Source organism: Panthera pardus, unplaced genomic scaffold (assembly GCF_024362965.1).
Source record: "Panthera pardus isolate Hobbes unplaced genomic scaffold, ASM2436296v1 HiC_scaffold_12, whole genome shotgun sequence".
Taxonomy (NCBI): domain Eukaryota; kingdom Metazoa; phylum Chordata; class Mammalia; order Carnivora; family Felidae; genus Panthera; species Panthera pardus.
In genome coordinates this window covers 41,420,943-41,441,031 of record NW_026526677.1, presented here as the reverse complement: position 1 = coordinate 41,441,031, position 20,089 = coordinate 41,420,943, and the positions used below count along the sequence as shown (strand labels likewise).

The 20,089-nt window shown below is 43.7% G+C and overlaps 1 protein-coding gene across 1 annotated transcript in view; it reads right to left on the bottom strand.

The window, feature by feature from the left end:
- Positions 1-20,089, bottom strand: part of SERGEF (secretion regulating guanine nucleotide exchange factor) — a 234,728-nt gene that overhangs the window by 56,492 nt on the left and 158,147 nt on the right.

Here is a 20,089-nt window from a genome sequence, read left to right as displayed (position 1 = left end):
TGGCCCCAGGAGCTAACCTCTGTGAATGAACTTGGGTTTCTCACTATAAGCCCAGACACCAGGCCTGCATGGGGAACTTAAACCTATAATATTTCCTTGGATTTCTTTTGCTACTTCTTTTTCTACATCCCTATAGCAGAGTAAGAGAAAGAACATGCTGTATCTGGAGTGAGATTCTAAGTCTGAATTCTAAGGTGCCCAGAGCTAAGCAAGCAGGGATCCACCTAAGATGCCTGGGCCTCAGTCAGGAGCCTCAGGATCCCAGGAAGCCAGGAGATGACAAAGCACCAAATGTCATCCTCTCAGCCAGCCTGGGGATGATCCACTCTTCTGAGTCCCCCCTCTTCCCATCACTCACCATTGGCCATGAAAAGGAATAAAGCAGCCAAAGTAAATAAGTTCCTGCTGTATGTCAAGAATTTTTACATGCACATTCTCATACAGTAAGTTAATCCTCACAAGTATTGTGAGCAAGATGTGCTATTATTTTATAATGAAGGAAACTGTATTTTAAAGAGATTAAATGACACAGTAAGACGTGAAACAGAGGTTCAAATCCAGTTTTGTTAGATTCTGAAATCAGAGGATTTATAATGACTGAGTCTGCAGGAAGAATTCTGGAAATTACTTGGATGTGCATAAGTGGTAGCAAGGCCGTGAAAGCCATTTGTTCTCTCCTTCTGCTCACTGAGCACCTCCCTGGCATTGTGCTGGATGCCAGGGAAACAGAGATGGGCAAGATAGGGCCCCTGCTCCTGAGAGGGTCGCAGTATAGTGAGGGAGGTTCCAGGGCAAAAAGGCTAAGACAAAATCAGGAAACTGAGCGAGAGAGAGAAGGCAGAGGATTCTAAAACATCAGAACCAGTGGGGTTCTTGGAAGACAACTACTCAAAACCTGGCTGTATCACCTGGGACATTATTAGAACTAAACATTTCCAAGCACTCAATTCCCAATTCTACAAATGTGCAAGAGGGCCCAGGAATCAGTACGTTTAATAATTATCCTGAGTGATTTGGTAGAACTGGTTCACAGTCCAGGTGAATAAAACCGCTGATCAATCAATCACCTGCACTCTGCAGACATGAGAGCAGAGGGGCGGAAAGGGAACATGACTAGCCCAAGGGCACACAAGAGTCAATGCTTCAGACTCAGGTCTCTGGCTTACAGCCAAATGACTTGAAGTCATTTTTCAAAAATTCAGAATGATTTACTTTTTTTTAATAATGTTTATTTATTTTTGAGAGACAGAGCATGAGCAGAGAAGGGGCAGAGAGAGAGGGAGACACAGACTCCGAAGCAGGCTCCAGGCTCTGAGCTGTCAGCACAGAGCCCGACGCAGGGCTGGAACTCATGAACCATGAGATCATGACCTGAGCTGAAGTCAGGCACTCAACTCAACCCGGGCATCCCAGAATGATTTACTATTAAGCATTTATATATATATATATATAAAAATTTTACATATATATATAAAATATGTCATGGGCATTTATACATACATATATTTATATTTGTATGTATATTTATATATATGTATATTTATATTTATACACACACATATATATGTATGTATATATGTATGTATAAATATAAATATACATATACATGTATATACACACATGTGTACATATATGTATATACATGCACATATATGTACATGTACATATATGTACACGTATATATGTATATATACGTGTGTATATATGTGTACATGTACACACACACATATATGTATACATATATACATATATATGTATATACGTACATGTGTGTGTGTATGTGTATATATATATATATATATATATATGTATGTATAAATGCCCATGACATATTTTATACATATGTGCTAGGTAATTCTTTCAGAACAATATTATGTGCCTACTGGAAAATTATTTTTTGTAATAGTACAGTGTGGAGAAGAACAGATTTAGGAGACTAAAGTGGGTATATAGAATGGATATAAGTTTTCATAATCAAAAATAGTATTCTCCACCCTCTCCTACCTCTGACCACCTCTATCTTAGGGGACTGCTATAGGGCATTAATCTTTATTAATTAATCAAGGACAGTGCTTCAAGGTATGGGTTCCCAGGCTGTGATGGAGAGAAGGGAAGAGCAACAGATAAAGAAGAACTTCAGTAGTCGGCTAAAGCCTTGCTATACCTTATAGCGTCTTTCTTTGCCCAAGAGGGAACATTCTGGTCACTGAAAAAGTGAAGAGCCTCCCGCTACTGACTTCTCCATAGGCAGCTCAATTCCCTTGCCTCACTAGAATATCAGAAAGATCCTCTGTCCTTCCAGCTTTAGACTTTCCACTGGTTAAATGTAGGCAACAGGCAAGGTAGAGGTTCTGAAGCTTGAGGGGAGGCAGGTCTTTCTGCAGGTGTTCTGTGAGCTCACTGAGCAGCTTCTCACCAGCCATCTCCATTGGGTCTCCTTCTTTTTTCAGTTTCACTGAGGTTTGCCCATACTGCTTGTTCGAGAACTCTGACAGCAAACTCTACATACTCTGCCTCAACTTCCTCATGTCTTGCTTTTTGGCAGTCTTGGCACAATGAATTCCGATTCCATTTACCTTGTGAGGCCCAGCTGCCAGAGCTACTTCTTCTCTTCCACGTGGCAGGTCTCAGGCTCTGAGGCTGGTAAGGGAGCCCAGAAGCAGTGGTTAGAGAGGTACGGCAAGGGAGAGTCAGCAGAGCTTTGTGTTAGAGACGCTAAATGTAGAAAGGGTTCCAAGGAGGGGTGCATCAGCAGTGCTGAGTGGGGAGGGGGCCTCAGGAGGACCACAGGAGAGGTGGGTTCAGCTGACCGGCCTCCCCATCCTGGCTCTGTCACCGATATGCCGCGCAAGTCACACCCGTCTCTTAGCCTCATTTTCCTCATTTGTAAGTGAAGAAATTGAATTAGCTTATGTCCATGGTTCCCATCCAGATTCTGAAATTCTATTTTTTCTTTTTGGCACTGGATACGAATGACTAAGATTGACACTGAGACTCAATAATAAATGTTTATAACCCAGAATTACAGATTCTGAAATCTTAGGGCTAGAAGAGATTGACCAATCCAGTTCTTTCTTTCCCACCCATTTGATGATAAGGAAATTAAGGCTCAGAGAGGGACTATAAATTCTGTAAGGGCTGGGACTATCTGCCTCATTCCCCACTGCATGCCTGGCGCATTTTCAAAAAATGTTTGTTGAATGAATGGATGAACAAATAACCTACCTCCAAGGTCATGCAGCCTGGGGGCAGGGAGAAATAGCCCTGCTCCTTGCCTGGAGGGAGGCAGCAGGATAAGACAGAAGCCTCAGGCTGCTTCTGGCCCTTAAAGGTATGGTGCTCTCCAGCTGGAGAGCCAGAACAGAGCCAGGAACAAATTCTCAAGGCTGGTGGTGCCAGTGGCGGTTGGCCACAAAGTGGGCTTCTGCTACAGTCCTCCGTGCTGTGCATAATGAATCACGATATGTCAATTACTACATTCTGTTAACAAGCTCGTGTTCGCCTGTGCGTCGCCAATGAGTGCCCTGCAATTTGCCACAGATCTGCAGTTAATATGTGGCAGAGCAAGCGGGGCAGAGGATTTCGAGACACTCCGGGCCCTGGGAAATCAGGTGGTTGGTTTGTTTTGGCAACTCCTGGCCTCAGTGATTGGGCAGCAGTATGCAGGGATGTATGTTCTCCTCTTTGGGGAACAAGTCTGTGTCCTGGGTACCCTTTCCTGTCCTGAAAGGAAAAGGATGTCTGACTTGGACAAGTCTGGCTAGAGAAAGCAAGCCATCTCTGTAACATTTTCTCTGAAGTACCAAACAAAATGGGGCACAGGTAGAGTGAGAATTAAAAAATCACCCCCAACATGGTTTGATGGACTGATTGTCTATTATCAGCTCTGAAGTCTCAAACTAAATACTAGCCGTGACCTTGAGTAAGTCTCTTAATTTCTCTGTGACTAGTTTCCACATCTGCAAAACGGGGATAATAATACCTACTTTGTAGAGGTATATGCAAGGTTTAAATGAGACAATGCATATCAAACCCAGAATAGTAGCTGGCATGTAGTGGCCGTACCATTCGTGAACCTCCTACCATGTTCGAGATGTTTTCTGAAGGGATTCTAATCTCTTGAGGAAGATTGAGGCCAGGACCCTGGGCAATCCCCGACAAGAACCTCTGTGTTTCAGATATATATGTGTGCCTCCCTACCCGCCCCCCCCCCCAAGTGGTTCCACAGTGACGATTACAAGTGCAGTCATGTGAGGATGTCAGATCTGCCTTCCTCACCTCCACGCTGGCTGTGTGAGAAGTGAAGAAGCCTCCTGGTGAGAGGGGAGGATGCTCATTTCTCAGGCAGCACCGCTGCAGACCCTGACCTACTTTCTTACTAAAAATAGCCCCTCTTAGGTCACTGCTGCAAATTGAATTCCACTGCTTCACTGCACCCTGGAAGCAGGTGGGTGGGCATCAGAGCACATTTGGTGAGCAGGAGCTTCTGCTTATGTGGCACATGGCTGTCCACCAAGCATGCTAATCCCACACGTCCGCACAGAGGGCAGAGGGCTCCAGTGCTCACCCTGCTCCACTGGGCACGTCTGCACACAGCAAGGCTGCCCTGACGGGATGCTTTGTGGGGGTGAGAACGTAGAGAAGGGGCAATAACAGAGGTTCTAGCTCCTGGGCTTTGAAATCTGTTAGGACTAAATTCAAAGATGAGCCCCACTGCATTCTTATTATTTAACCTTGAGCAAGATACTTAACTTTCCTTTGCCTCAGTTTTCTCATCCATAAAGTGGACATAATAAAACTGACCTCATGGTGTTTACAGATAAAAAAAAATGCTGTATGTAAAGCAGTTGTTGGCAAAAAAATAGGTGCTTGATAATGACGCAAGGACAGTTAATCTCTACTGTCTGGCCTGCTGCTCCACGATGCCCTCAAGCTGAAGCCTTGCATGGCAGTGGGAACAGGGGCGAGTGAACCACTCTGAGAACTAGACAGCTTTTAAGGTGAAAGCCCCTTAGAGGTAGTTAATTCAAAGATTCTCACGCATGGCTAAACATCACAATAACCAAAGTGGCTTGTTGACAATACTGATTCCAGGTCTTTGCCATAGATTTTGGGATTCGGGACACCTGTCTCAGGACACGGGACTCAGCATTTTAATAAGCTTTCCAGGTATTTGTGATACACTGACAGGTTTGAGAACTTTTGAGTTAGGCCAGTCACCTCAAAAATAAATGGGTGGATGAATTACTGTTATTGTTCATCCATTATAAGGATAATGCATAATTATAAAATATGCAGAAAACACAAAAAAGCAAAAAGTAAAAGTAAAAAGTGAAAAACAATTCAACCAACATGTATCGAGTGCCCATTCAATGCCAGGCTGTCTGCTAAGCACTAGGGATTTGGTGATAACACATTTCTGACCCTCAAGGGGCTCCAGTCTATGCGTGGAAACAGAAGCAGACATGGAAGACTAACACCATTACAGACATGTTAGAGCCCTCTTACAAAAGGTACAGAACAGAGATGAAGGTACAATTTACTTCTTCTAGGAAGTTGGAGAAACCCAAAGCTGAACTGGAAGGAGAGTGAAGTATTCACCTGCTAGGCAAGGGAGGGAAGTGTATTTCAGAAAGAATGAACAGGACATACAAAAGCATACACAGTGTCTGTTGGGAGAATGCCCTAAGGTTAACATAGTGTGGTCACCATGTGCGGCAAATAGTGGTGGCACAGGGGTAGCTGGTGTGAACAACTGGGGCCAGATCATGAAGGATCCTGGATGACATCAACAATGTTGTCTACATTGGAAAGTACGATATTGTCCAGTACTTTTTTTTATACATGCCTTTTTGTTTTTATTTTATTTTATTTTTGTTTTTATTTGTATTTATTTTACAAAGTGACCAATGCTGTCACTCTTAGTAAATATTGCAAGTTAGTCAATCCCAATTTATTTTATTTATATTTATTTTATATTTTTATATTTATATGTTATATTTACTTATATTTATTTTATTTATTTAATTTATCCAATCCCAATTACCAGATGTTTAGGCAGCTTCTAATTTAACTAAATCATACAAACACTATGACGAACATCTTTAACCAGAAAGCTATTTCCATATTTAAGGTCCTTCCTTAGGAGACAACTCTGGGATATGAATTAATGAATGAAACTGAACAGACATCGTGAAGGCTCTTGATAAACAGTTCCAAAGGATTTTCCAAAAGCGGCCTGTTTTTGTAAATGAGGAGGTAAGGAAGGCCCTAAGAAGTTATATGTCTTGACCAAGTCACACCGCTGAAAGGAAGTGAAACCAAGAGCAATACCTAAGTCTCCTAGCTCCTGGTCAAGGGTTCTCTCTTGTACAGCACGTTGCTTTCCTTCACATTAGGGCTGAAAGCAGTAAGATCTATTCAGCCAATATTTATGATCACTTCTAACTAAGGATTTTACATTGGCAATGGACATGGTAGGATATTAGAGTAATAAGTGTATTTTTTCAAGTTTATTTATTTGGAGAGTGAGAGACAGAGACAAAGACAGAGAGAGAGAGAGAGAGAGAGAGAGAGAGAGAGAGAGAGAGAAGGGGAAGAGAGAGAGGAGAGAGAAAGAATCCCAAGCAGGCTCCATGGCATCAGCGTGGAGCCTGATGTGGGGCTGGAGCAACATGGGCCTTGATCCCATGAACTGTGAGATCATGACCTGAACCGAAATCAAGAGTCAGACACTCAACCGACTGAGCCACCCAGGCGCCCCGATGTGTGTATGTTTATGCACATATATACACACGTGAAGCTCTATATGAGGGTCTATTTTTTTCTGACCTTATCATGTATGCTCCTCCAGCAATTACAGTTTCTGTTCTAACCAAGCCAAGCATATCTTACACTGTTTTACCTTTGATCCTACATGAAATGTCTCCTGTTTACCTATTCAAATTCTATGCATATTTTTAAAAGACAGGGGAGCCTGGGTGGCTCAGTCATTTGAGTGTCTGACATTGGCTCAGGTCATAATCTTGTGGTTCGTGGGTTTGAGCCCCACGTTGGGCTCTGTGCTGACTGCTCAGAGCCTGGAGCCTGCTTCAGATTCTGTGTCTCCCTCTGTCTCTGCCAACCCCCCCGCCCTCCACTCGTGCTCTGTCTCTCATAAATAAACATTAAACATTTTTCTAAATAAAAATTAAAAAAAATAAAAGACAGACCAACATGATCCAAAAAGCATTTCCAGACTGTGGGCATTTACCATTATAACATCCATGTATGACACTGATTTTATTGCTTTACAGCACCTATGGTATTGATGTAAAATTATTTAAGTATATCTACAGAATAAAAGTCTGTCTTGGGCCTCTATTATTAGAGGTAAAGGGGAAAAAAACCCCACCCTCTTAAAGCTAATAAGAATAGATTTACTTCAAAAGGCACTTCTAGAGTTTGATGGGCTCAAGACAGGTCAGTCCAATCCCTTGTACGTCCCAGATCATAGCAGCAGACATCTTGGTAGACTGGAAAGGATGCTTGACTAGGAGATGGAAGAGTAATAGTTTCCATGTGCTGAGGACCTACTCTGACCAGGCATGATGCTAGTTGCTTCACATACATTACTTAGAACCACCTTAAAATAATCCCAAAAGGGAAATACTCTTTTTGCCATTTTACAGATGAGGAATGTTGGGACCACAAGACTGAGTAACTTGTTCAAAGGTCAACACCATTAGGCAGTGTCAAAACTGGGGTTTAAAGCCCAGTATCTCTGACTCAAAAAAACTGTTTGTTTGCTTGTTTGTTTGTTTTTTCTGCTTTATTACATTGTCTCAGCAAAGGTCATTTCAATTCTGGACCTGCTGTGATCAAGCTCTATTGTCCCCAATGAGGATTCATGCTGAGTCCTACCTTTCTCACCTGTGGGATGGGGATAATTACCTCTTCATCCTGCCTTCACTCTCTCCACACACACACACACACACACACACACACACACAGCCGTTGCCATGACTGAATGACACAATGAGTATAAGAGATCCAGACAGACAGATTATTAGAGTCCTGAATATTACAACTGGTCATTATGACAATGACTGGAGATCCTGCCAATATCCTCTGTCATTTCAGAAGGATTTAATTACATTCACTAGACAGCCCGTTCTAGCCCCAGGAAGTGACTGGCTGCAATGCATTTCATAATGACCCATAACAAAACCTGAAACCAAGAAGTTAATACTCAGAAAATCCATTAGCCAAAATACTGCATTCCTGGAGCGCTCTAGGGAATCATGATTTCCCAGGACATTTTCCTGCTCCATCATTTATATGTATGTATTTGTACACAACCTGTGTGTGCACATACGTCTTTTACCAGCAGCCCATTTCTAGAAAGCAGGATTCAGCAGAAGGGAGGCTGAGCTCAGACTCCACCGCCAGGGGGCCAGTTATAAATGAGTTGGGGCATTAATTCCAGTTTTGCAGAGGCTTCTAGTAAAATGTCAGGAGACCCGGCTGAGGTGTCAGGAGAGCTGGCTTATAGCTCAGATTCTGCAGTTTACTAGCTGTATACCTTGGGCAAGATCCGTGACCTCTCAGCCTCAGTTTCCTTTCACAGAAAATAGGGATATGCCTATCCTAGACAAACGAGTTAACCTCCCTAGGCTGCTGTCTCCTCTGCTCTAACAATGGTGTCCCATTTACAATGTGTTATGTACTCGCTGTGTGCCTGGCTCTGCGCTGAGGCTCTGCATGCATTTTTTTTCACCCATCCTTGAGGTCCAAGGAGATGGGTACTATTATCTCCATTTGATAGATGTGGAAACCTACACTCAGAAGAGCTCAGTAGTTTGACCCAGGTCACACAGTGTTCAGTTGCAGAGTTAGGATTCAAACCCTCGTCTCTTTGATTTGAAACCCTGTGCTCTTCACCACCAAACCAAATTCCTGACTAACAGGGAGCTACTGCAAGGTGACATAAAATAACATTTATTACTGTTAGCATGTGCATCTTGAGAATGGAGGGGAGAGACAGGAACTGCTGGAAAAAGATTTACTGCCGTGTTCCCCAAATTCGTGAAGAGCACTGCACAGTGAACACGGGCAGGGGGGATGGATGAAATCTTCCCAAGTTGTAACAGCTGGAGAAAGCTGAAGCCCGGTTGGGCAGTGAGAGAACCCTGCTGAAGACCAGGGAGAGCACTCATGTCTGAGCATCGGCACGGCTTCCTCGAAGCTGATACCCAAGGTGACCGTGATGGACACTGATGAGGAGGAAGGTGAAAGTGGAATAGGCACCTCTGGAGAAGCGGCACAGTCCCCTGGCCACCCTCACCCTGGCCCCCCACTCTTACACTGGAAGGATGAAGGGACACTTGCACATTTTTAACGCTCAGGCACGATGGAGCTCAAAGTAGAGCTATGAGTCCAGTGTCTATTGCTGAGTCCTCTGCCTTTGCACTCGGGAAACCAGACCGTTTCACTCATCAAACCTACCATCCCAAGGTGCTCATTCCCACAGCTCAGGGACATGGGGAAGTAAGTGTTACTGAGAGTCTAACGAGCACTTGCTATCATGCTGGACCCTTTGTGATCTCCTCTGAGCTGTGTGACAACCTTATGAGGCAGGTGCTATGGTTCCCATTTTATAGATGAGGACACTGAGCCTCGGGGTGGTGAGAGGACTTATCCAGGGTCATTCAGCTTATTAAGTGGTGATGCTGGGAACAGAACCCAGGTCAGTCTGGCTCCAGAACTCATGCTCTTTCAAACACACATGCCTGCTACCTTTCAAAGAAAGAAGGCGAGCTTCCCTTTAAGCCTCGTGAATGATGAAAGCAATAGTGCTATCCAATTTACCTTTATGGCTCTGGGAAGGATGCAGCAAAGAAGCCATTTGAATGATTCACTCCTTTGACTGACAAGACTTCTCTTGGCTATAGCTCTGGCAGCTGCTAAATCTGCTCTACCACCCCACCCCCTCCTGCTGGCTCAGGGAAGTAGAATTATTTATATAAGAATTTCAGTGGCCTCCTGCCTCAAGCATGATTATCAGAGACTTTTAAGTGATAAGAATGCCATAAATCATATAAAGGACAAGAGGGGTCAGGGTTGGGGAAGATAATAGGAGAGGATTTTCTGAAAAGCAGGGCAGTTGGTACAAACATAACAGAATAACTCCCAAAGTTTACAAAAACATTTTCTTGGCGATTTCTTCATCCAATGCTCATAATACCCTGGGAGGTAAATGTTAGTCTCTCCATTTTATAGATGATGAAAACTTCATAGATGATGCAAAAGGTTAATGTCTAAGGTCCAAGGTCAGAGGCTGGTATAAGAATCTATGTCTCCTCATTCACATCCACAGCTTCCCCCAACCCACCCACTCATTAAAGTTGTGAAGACAGAAATCTGTGAGGTCTGTATGAGAAAATCCCTGTAGTCTCACTCCCCTGAATGACAAGACCAGGGAGGGTAATGTAGCTGTGTCAGGGCCAGAAAGAAGCAGTATAAAGTCTGAAACTCTAGGCTTTGGAATCAGAACATTTTTTCAAATCCTACCTTAGATATCTACTAACTGTGTGACCCTTAGCAAGTCACTTAATCTCTCTGCCTTGATTTCCTCACTTGTAAAATGCAGATAATAATAGTACCTATCTTACATTGCTGCCCTAACAATTAAATCAATCATCACTGTTGTCATCATGATCATCATGAAGGAAGGTGCCCAGCACCCTACCTGGCACAAAGGAGGTGCTCAATGAATAGTGTTCCCTCTCCATCACCAAGCTCCCGTACTTCCCAGGGCAGAAACTCCCACCCGTCATCTGCAGAACTGTTGAGAGGAGGTCTAGGGTTGGAAATTGGGAGAGCAGAGGGTGCTTCTTCCCAGGCAGCCGTTTTGGGCTGGCTGTGTTTTCTGGGGATAGTGAGCTGCTACACGAAGTCATGAATCATACTTTGTGTTATGTGCTTTCAGGTCACTCCCCAGAAATTAGCGACTCCGTCCTGGATTTTCCTCAAGGAGACACAGCCCTCACGTGTATGGGCTCCTATTGAAGACCAAACCCTCACAATGGCTTTTTGACATCTAGGAAGAAAGTCTTAGGGATGGGGAGATCCCTGCAAAACAGGGCCAGGAAAGCAGACTCTGCCCTGCGGGGGCAGGAATAATGACAGAATCGTCAGACTGATGCAACATTAACAAAGGCATGACAAAACCAACCCTAAAGCAGGGCCACTTGGCAGAAACACCTTCCGTATATATACATGAAGAAAAAACTACTTAGCTGGTTTTGCTTCACTAACCTTTCTCTACAGAAACTCCTTAACCTTTCTAAAGAGTTAAAAGTCTTCATCCCAATATCCCAATATCCCCTCCCTTAAGGTAATACTCTGGTTTCTTTACTCATCTCTCCACTTCCAGACTCTCTCCCCTTCAGTTCAGCCTCCCTCCTGACTCCAGAATGATTTAAAATACACGTTGGATGGGGCGCCTGGGTGGCTAGTTGGTTAAGTGTCTGAATCCTGATTTCAGCTCAGGTCATGATCGCCCAGTACATGAGATCGAGCCCTGAGTCGGTCTTTGTGCTTTCAGCATGGAGCCTGCTTGGGATTCTCTCTCCTTCTCTGCCCCTCCATCCCCCTTTCACAATAAATAAAATACAAGTTGGACCATGTGACACTTTCATGTGGCAATTTGTACCTAATTATTCAATCAAACACAAATCTATTCTAGGTGCTGCTTGTGAAGATATTTTGTAGATGTGATTAACCTCTATTATCAGTTGACTTGATATAGAGGAGATTATTCTGGATAATCTGGATGGGCCTGATCCAATCAGGTGAAAGGCCTTAAGAAGAGAAATGGAGTTTCCCTGAGGATGAGATTCTGTCTACTGACTTAGCATGAGCCTGCCTACCCTGAAGGTTTGCCCTATGGGTTTCAGACTTCCTTCATCATGCTCCACAGTCCTATAGGCTGATTCTTTGCATTAAATCTCTTAATATGTATCTCCTACTGGGTCTGTTTCTCTGGTTGAACCTGGGCTGATATACCGTCTCTGAAACAAAATTCTTACTTTGATAGAACCTATTAAAGTGGTAAAATTGATAGCTGGATCATTCCAAGTTTTGGCAAGGATGTGGGGCTGCAGAGATCTTCCTGTGCTGCTGGTATCATGTCTCAGGCATTAAGGTAGGTCCTTTACATATATTATCCCATTTAATTGTCGTAATAACTCTGAGCATTCTCATTTTCTTTATCCACACAGTAGGCTCAGGGAGGTTGTAATTCACTCTAAGTAACACAGATAGAAAGTGGCAGAGCTGACATTTGAAACCTAGTAAGTTTCTTTCATGGACTTAGTGTCCCCCCAACATCACATCGCATTCATTTGAGAATGATGTTAAAACAATACTTATTAAAACTGTGCTATTCTATTTTGCTTTTCATGCAAAATTATTACCTTTCTTTTCTAACCATACTGATACTTGTTACATCAGGAAATCTCTATAAATGCAAGGGAGGGGAATCAGATTATTATCTTTATTTATATAGTTGTTCAATTACAGTCCTTGGAGGGCATGCAAATTACTTAAAGTCACAAAGAATACAAGATTAACAAAAGCATCAGAACAGTCTAAAGAGCCAGATTAAAAAGACATCTTCTCTTGGGGACAAGCAGTCCTGGGTTTACAAGGTGCCACAGTTTCAAATACTCCCTTCTGAGAACACATGGTTTGAAGCATAGGGTTCTGGGCTGAGTGGTGGTAGATTGACTTACTCAATCAGCCTGGGCCTCTCCTCTGGCTGGCTCACTACTGGAACCTATCTATCACTGCCCCTTCCAAGACTCAAGTATTTCATTCACAGATGAGGAGTAGAATAGAGCCTCTGGGATCCTTGCTGGCTCCAACCCACTTCAATTCTATAAACGCACCATTCCCAAGTACACTAGCACCTTGCGGGCTCTCTCTGGACAGACGTTATTCTGCAGTGAGGCCACACAGATGCGGTGCTATGACCTGAGATACTCAAAACCACATCCCCACCCCTGCCCACAAATGTTCTCACGAGACCCCTTTACTTTTTGTCTTCAGGACAGGTCCACTACCTGTCCCATTGACAGTTTAAAGGCAACACAGCCACCAAATTTGTCTTCTCCCCTCTGTCCACATCTCCACAGCCATGGCTGGCTCCCTGGCCTTGACCTCACTGCAGGCTGGCTAGGAAACATCTAGGCAGTCAACATCCAAGACTCACAACTTCTACCATTAAGCCCACTCTTACATTTATACCTAGTTAAATGTTACTTTGTTGGCTTCAGCTCACATTTCCACTCTTGTTTTGTTTCTGATTTTGTCACTCTTTGCACATAGAAACCCTCCCAGTTTTCTGATATCTCAGAAAGTAGAACATTCTTTTTCTCTGCCTTTGTGAGGACAGTCTGAGGCTGGAGACTTTGGCAGCTACAAGAGATCTCTTTACAGCTCTTATCAATCTACTACTAATACTTTGGGAGAATATCACTTGTTAATTATGAATCTACCACTTTAGATACCCAGCCCCTTATACTGCAGGGCACCTGCAGGGCACTTGCTCTCCTTGAGCAAGTTACTTAACCTCTCTGTGCCTTAGTATCCCCATCTGTGAAATAAGCATCACAGTACCTACCTTATATTTCATGTAAAGAATCAATTAATAATGCACATAAAATGTATAAAATCATACATGGTCCATGGTAAGGGCCAATAATGTCAGTTATTACTGCTTTTATGGTCAGTAAATATTGGAGAGATGGTAATTTACTGTGTTGGCTTATTTTTTTTTCCCCTTACTTTCCCCAAACCCCAAACTTGAGTTATTGAAGTCTTTACCTTCTTCTTTTTTTTTTTAATTTTTTTTTTAACGTTTATTTATTTTTGAGACAGAGAGAGACACAGCATGAACGGGGGAGGGGCAGAGAGAGAGGGAGACACAGAATCGGAAGCAGGCTCCAGGCTCTGAGCCATCAGCCCAGAGCCCAACGCGGGGCTCGAACTCGCGGACCACGAGATCGTGACCTGAGCTGAAGTCGGACGCTTAACTGACTGAGCCACCCAGGCGCCCCTTCTTCTTCTTCTTTTTTTTTTTTTAACTGCAGTTGAGTTCATATAGCAACCCCTGAGAGAGCCTCAAACTTGGGGGATAAAAGGAAACAGGTCTAATTTCTGTCTTATACCAGGCTGCACAAACTGAAAGCCTGTAAGCTGCTGCAGGGGGTGGAAATGGAGGACACGATGTGTCTAGTGTGGACAAGCAACAGGAATTACCCAGAAATGAGCCAAGTCAAGGGCCCCCATGCCATGGCTGCCAAGTCACAGTGACAAGGGTGGGGCCTTTGGAGCTCACCTCAAATGTTGCTGATGCTCTGTCTCCAACTCCAAAGAGGTGTGGTGACACCAGCTGGAGTCATGACTAGGGGGCTGTCATCCTGGGCTTAGCCTCTGACTTGCTGTGTGACTTAGGGCAAATCATTTCCTCACTTAGGGCTTCATTTCCTCTTTTGTGGAGATTAGACCATTTCTAAAGTCTCCTCTAAAGTATGTGGTTCTGTGACCCCAGGCCTCTCCTGAGATTACAGCAGCTAAAATTCTGCTCTCCTCCCTCAGGAAGGCAGGCACCTCCCACAGTAGAAGCTCATAACCCTCTGGCCATCCACTTCATTTGGCAAAATTAAGTTTTTATTTAATTATTTATTAAAAAAATTTTTTTTTACATTTATTTATTTTTGAGAGACAGAGTGAGACAAAGTGAGAGTGGGGGAGGGGCAGAGATAGAGGGAGACACAGGATCGGAAGCGGACTCCAGGCTTTGAGCTGTCAGCACAGAATCTGACGCGGGGCTTGAACCCATAGACCGTGAGATCATGACCTGAGCCGAAGTCAGATGCTCAACCGACTGAGCCACCCAGGCGCCCCCAAATTAAGTTTTTAAAATGCATTTCTTCAATAATCCCTATCGTTTTACTCGAGGTTTGCTGTTGTTGTTTGCCTTCTGCTCTGTGATGCTATTTGTTGAATATTTTACTAGTCCGTTCCCAATTGATGGCAGTAAATTCTCTTCATATGCAGAAGTTATCTAAGTGGTGCTGCCTGAATAAAATGATACAAAACTCACAAAACCCACCATCACAAAGCTCACAGTGCTGAGGCTTCAGCTCTGGGTGGCTTACCTTCCATCAGCTCACAGCCTGCCTTTCAGTTTCTGGGCCACTCGGGGGCCAATTCCTCTGCCCTTTGCAGCTGTGGGCTACAAAAACTAGTTAGGAATCCCACTGATCAGGGAAGATCGAGCCCAGTCTTTCATCTCTACTCCTTTCCAAAGCCCCATTCAACTGACTGGAATGAACTAAAGAAAGTATAAATCCACAAGGAAAGGGCAATAGAAGGGGAGACAACAGCAGACAAGATAGTGCAACACATTTCAGAGGAAGAACAGATGGAGGAGGTAACTGACCTCTCAGAGTGGATGGAGGAGGCTGAAGCCCAGTGCAGGTTGAAGGGGACAGTAAAAATGGAACCCACTTTTTCGGCAAAACTCTAGAAAGCCTCATGGACGAGAGGTACCAGGTGCCTTTGAAAGTGGGGTACAGGCAGAGCTGAAATCGGAGGGACTGGATGAAAGCACATGTATGGGACAGTTAGGTTCTCAGATTCTTCCCAACGCACACAACCAGGAAACCTACCTCCTGTCATCCCTAAGGGAACACTAGATATTTATTCTCTGGAGAAACTGACCCAAGGAGGTCCTGGACTCAGGAAACAGCAGGTGCACTGAAGTGTAGGAGTGAGGATAAGGATGAGACAAATGGTTTCAGTGACAGTCTGTATATGAGTGATGGGACCCAGGTCTCCTTCCTCCATCCTGTTCTAGAAAGTCAACAACCAGGCATATATACTCCCAAGGCAAGAGATTAGAAAAAAATCCCATAAATACTATCTCTGGAGGTCTATAACTGAAAAAGCTTCCCTCACTCCTCTGTCCTACATTTTACAGGGAAGTCTACCAGTCAATGAGCCCTCCTTATGCACACAGAGACTCACTTAGTGTCTCACTTTCCAATATGAACAGCCAACGATCACCAAGCTTTTACAGAGGAAAACCTCTATTAACAGTCAGGGTCTCAGTACAAGACGGGCTCCACATCAAAGGAGTAGCAGGGAAGCGTTTTATAAAGGAACCATTCTCAGAGCCAGGGACAATGTTTAGGGAAACCAAGAGGGATAGTTTAGTGCCCCAGGACCACTAGATAAAGCTAGCATTTTACCACCTCTCAGCCAGTAAAGGCAAGGGAAGGTTGTGGTTAGCAGAACCAGAGAGGGTAGAGTCATGGAGAGGGACGCGAGGTGGCAGGAGCTGTGGTAACCAAGCAGGGATCCAAGCTGGTAAAATAAATACCCTAACCTCATCTTTTTCCAGTCCTCAGATCTCCTGCCATGCCTCTCATTGGCCAAATCTTACCAAAAGTCAGAGGGCAAGGAAGCCTGCTGATGCAGGCCACGGAGATCAGCCTCTGGGAGGTACCCAGAGGGGTGCAGAGAGCATATCTGCTGGGCAACAAGCAACCTCCGGCACAGACTCCAACGGGTAAGACAAAACCCAAACAAAGAAACAGAAAAGAAAAAAGTGGAAGAAACAGAGACAAGGCAGACAGCAAAAGAAAACATTTTTAAAACTCCACAATAAAATCCATCGAGAAATAATAGATGACAAGGCTACAATATGATCAATAATAGAAAATTATTTTTTAAAAAGAGGATTAAAGAAGAAGAAAGAACCCCTCAAAATTAAAAATGATAGCCTAAGGGAGCCTGGGTGGCACAGTTGGTTAAGGCTCTGACTCTGGATTTGGGCTCAGGTGATGATCTTGCGGTTTCCTGAATTTGAGTCTCATGTGGGGTTCTGTGCTGACAGTGTGGAACCTGCTTGGGATTCTCTCTCTCCCTCTCTCTCTGCCCCTCCCCTGCTCGTGTTCTCTCTCTTTTCTCTCAAAATAAATAAATAAACATTTTTTTAAATGATAGCCAAAAAAAATTCCATTACAAAGTTTAGAAAATCAACTTAAGGAAATTTCCCTGAAAGTGATCAAAATAGTAAAAAGATGTCCAAGAAGAAAGAAAAACTGAGAAAATTAGAAGATAAGTCCAGGAGATTCGACACACATCTAAGAAGTCCCAGAAAATGAGAACCGAGACAAATAAAAACAAAAATTACCAAAAACTATTTCAAGAAAAATTTCTCAGAACAAAAGGGCACAAATATCCTATTGAGAGAGTTCAATGAGTACCAGGACAATGAATAAAAGAACACCCACACCAAGGTACATCATCATAAATTGTTTTTTAATGTTTATTTATTTATTTTTGAGGGAGAGAGAACACAAGCAGGGGAAGGGCAGAGAGAGAGAGGGAGACACAGAATCCGAAGCAGGCTCCAGGCTCCAAGCTCTAAGCACAGAGCCTGACACGGGGCTTCAACTCACATACCGCGAGATCATGACCTGAGCCGAAATCGGACACTCAATCAACTGAGCCACCTAGTCGCCTCCATCATCATAAAATTTCAAAACAGTGAAGAGAAAGAGAAGCTCCTGAAAGTTTCAAAGGTGGCGGGGGGGCGGGGGGGGGGGGGAGGGGGTGTGTGTGGTGTGTGTGACATACAAAGGAACAGAAATTAGAAAAAACAGACTTCTCAATAGTAACATTCAAAGCTAGAGGACAATGGAAAAAAACCTCCACAAATCAGAAGGAAAAGGATTTCCAACCTAGTATCCTACACACAGCTAAACTGTCAATCAAGTGTGAAAACAGAGTACATGTATTTTCAGAAATTCAAGGGATCAAAAATTTTATCTCCAACTATTCTTTCTCAGGAAGCTACTGGAACATGTGCTCCACTAAAATAAGAGAACGATCTAAAGAAAGAGGAAGACAGGGAGTTGAAAGAGGGTTTATGACAGGACAGCAGTAAACAGAAATCACAGGATAACCCCCTGTATAGGCTTGGGGTGGGGACACTGCTAACAGAGTTGATGTACTTGACCCTATGGAAAAGAGTATCAAGAGGTGAAGAGGTGTTTTACAGGTGTTTTGGGGGGCATTTGGGAAAAATTAGTGGTTAGTATAGAGAATAGCAAACAAAGGAAGAGGGAAAAAAACAGGCAATTTTACCCCAGAAAAAGAGTATACAGCACAGAAGCTATGTCGTGATGTATTACTTGGCTCAGCAGTGACAGAGTCACACTGGTCATAATAACGGACTAATGATTTCAGTACAGTTGGGAGGATGGAGGGAGAGGAAATGGAAGAGGTGGAGTAAGATAATTAATTTTTTATTTATATTAGGAAAATCAAGGGATAAAATTTGCCTTATTTAAAATTAAAATATCTTGGGGCACATGGGTGCCTCAGTCAATTAGGCATCCAACTTCGGTTTAGGTCATGATCTCACAGTTTGTGAGTTCAAGCCCTACCCCGGGCTTTGCACTGACAGTGCGGAGCCTGCTTGGGATGCTCTCTCTCTCTCTCTCTCTCTCTCTCTCTCTCTGTCCCTCCCCCAGGGTCTCGCTCTCTCTCAAGATAAATAAACTTAAAAAAAAAACTTAAAAAAAAATTAAATGAGATTAAATTAAAATATCTTAAGTAAGCATTTGATTTGGAAAAACAGAGGTATAAATACCTGAAAGGAATTCAAAATGTCTGGCTCTGGGAATGGGTCTCGGGATGGGAAAAGCTGAGGCAGAAACTGCCATTTTTTTAAGCCTTTTATTATTTTACTTTTTAACACACACACACACACACACACACACAATGTATACACACACACACTATACACACACACACACACACACACACACACACACACTACACACACACACACACACACACACACACACACACACACACACTATTCGGCTACAAACAAGCGGTAATCTAGTAAAAAAGCACATGCTCCAGAGTCAGATAATCTAGTTCAAATAGTCCCACCAAATGTCAGTTTTAAAATCTTACAAGATGTTTACTTTTCTAAGCTTCATCTGTGAAACAGGATTGTGTGTTACAGTGTAAGTGTATATAAGATACAAGCACAGGAGTATGCAGGAGAGTGCGTAAGAGCTTTGTGAGACAGCGTATGTAAGAGCTTAGTCTGGCTCCTGCTGCGTATGTGGTAAATTCCCTGAGAAGGAAGGATATCACTGGCACATGTGATGGTCACATCACCCTGGTTCTGCTTCAGGAATGAAGACCGAACCCTCTATGCTTCAACACACACCCAACGAGACGATAAGCAGGGACCATGACCTGTGTCCTCGAGCCCCAGTCACAGGGCCCAGCTTTACAAAGGGTACACAGGAAGAGTATTTTCACTAGTATATGTCTGTGGCATTGGCTTAAGAAGAGAGGAGCAAGATGACAAAGAGGGCCATATGGGAAGCAAGGCGAAATACCAGAAAGAGCCCTGAAGTGAGTCAGAAACAAACATGCTGAGCACCTACTCTGTGCCAAGAGCTTTTCCAGAAACCACACAATTCACTCCAGTGACAAGCATTTATAGAAGCTATTATCTTGATCTTCAAAGATGAAGAACCCACAGTTCAGAGAGGGTGGCAACTTACCCCTGGTCACACAGATATTAAGGAGCAGAGGTGGAATTGGAACCCATGGCTTCCTAACTCCAACACCTCAGGCTCCTTACGCTATCTTACGGTGCCTGGGGCAAATCTGGCAACCTTTCTAAGACTCCCTGTCCTCACCTGCATGATAGGGACTGAACCTCCCCCTGAAAAACCTCCAAGCAGCTGCAAGAATGAAAACAGGTGAATTGGAGACCTTTGGGCACTGTGAGCCATGAACACACATAAGAGTCACTCACGTCTGCACACATGCCACACGAGGGCTATGCTGTGAGCTTCCTGTCCGTCAGCCTCTTGGCTACGAAAGGAAAAGGACTAGCCACAAGCTGGGCCTAGAGTTACACCTAAGATAGGGCAGAGTCTGGGCCAAGGAGTCTGATGGGGATCTTGGAGCCACAACACCCGGTCAGAGCAATCAGACA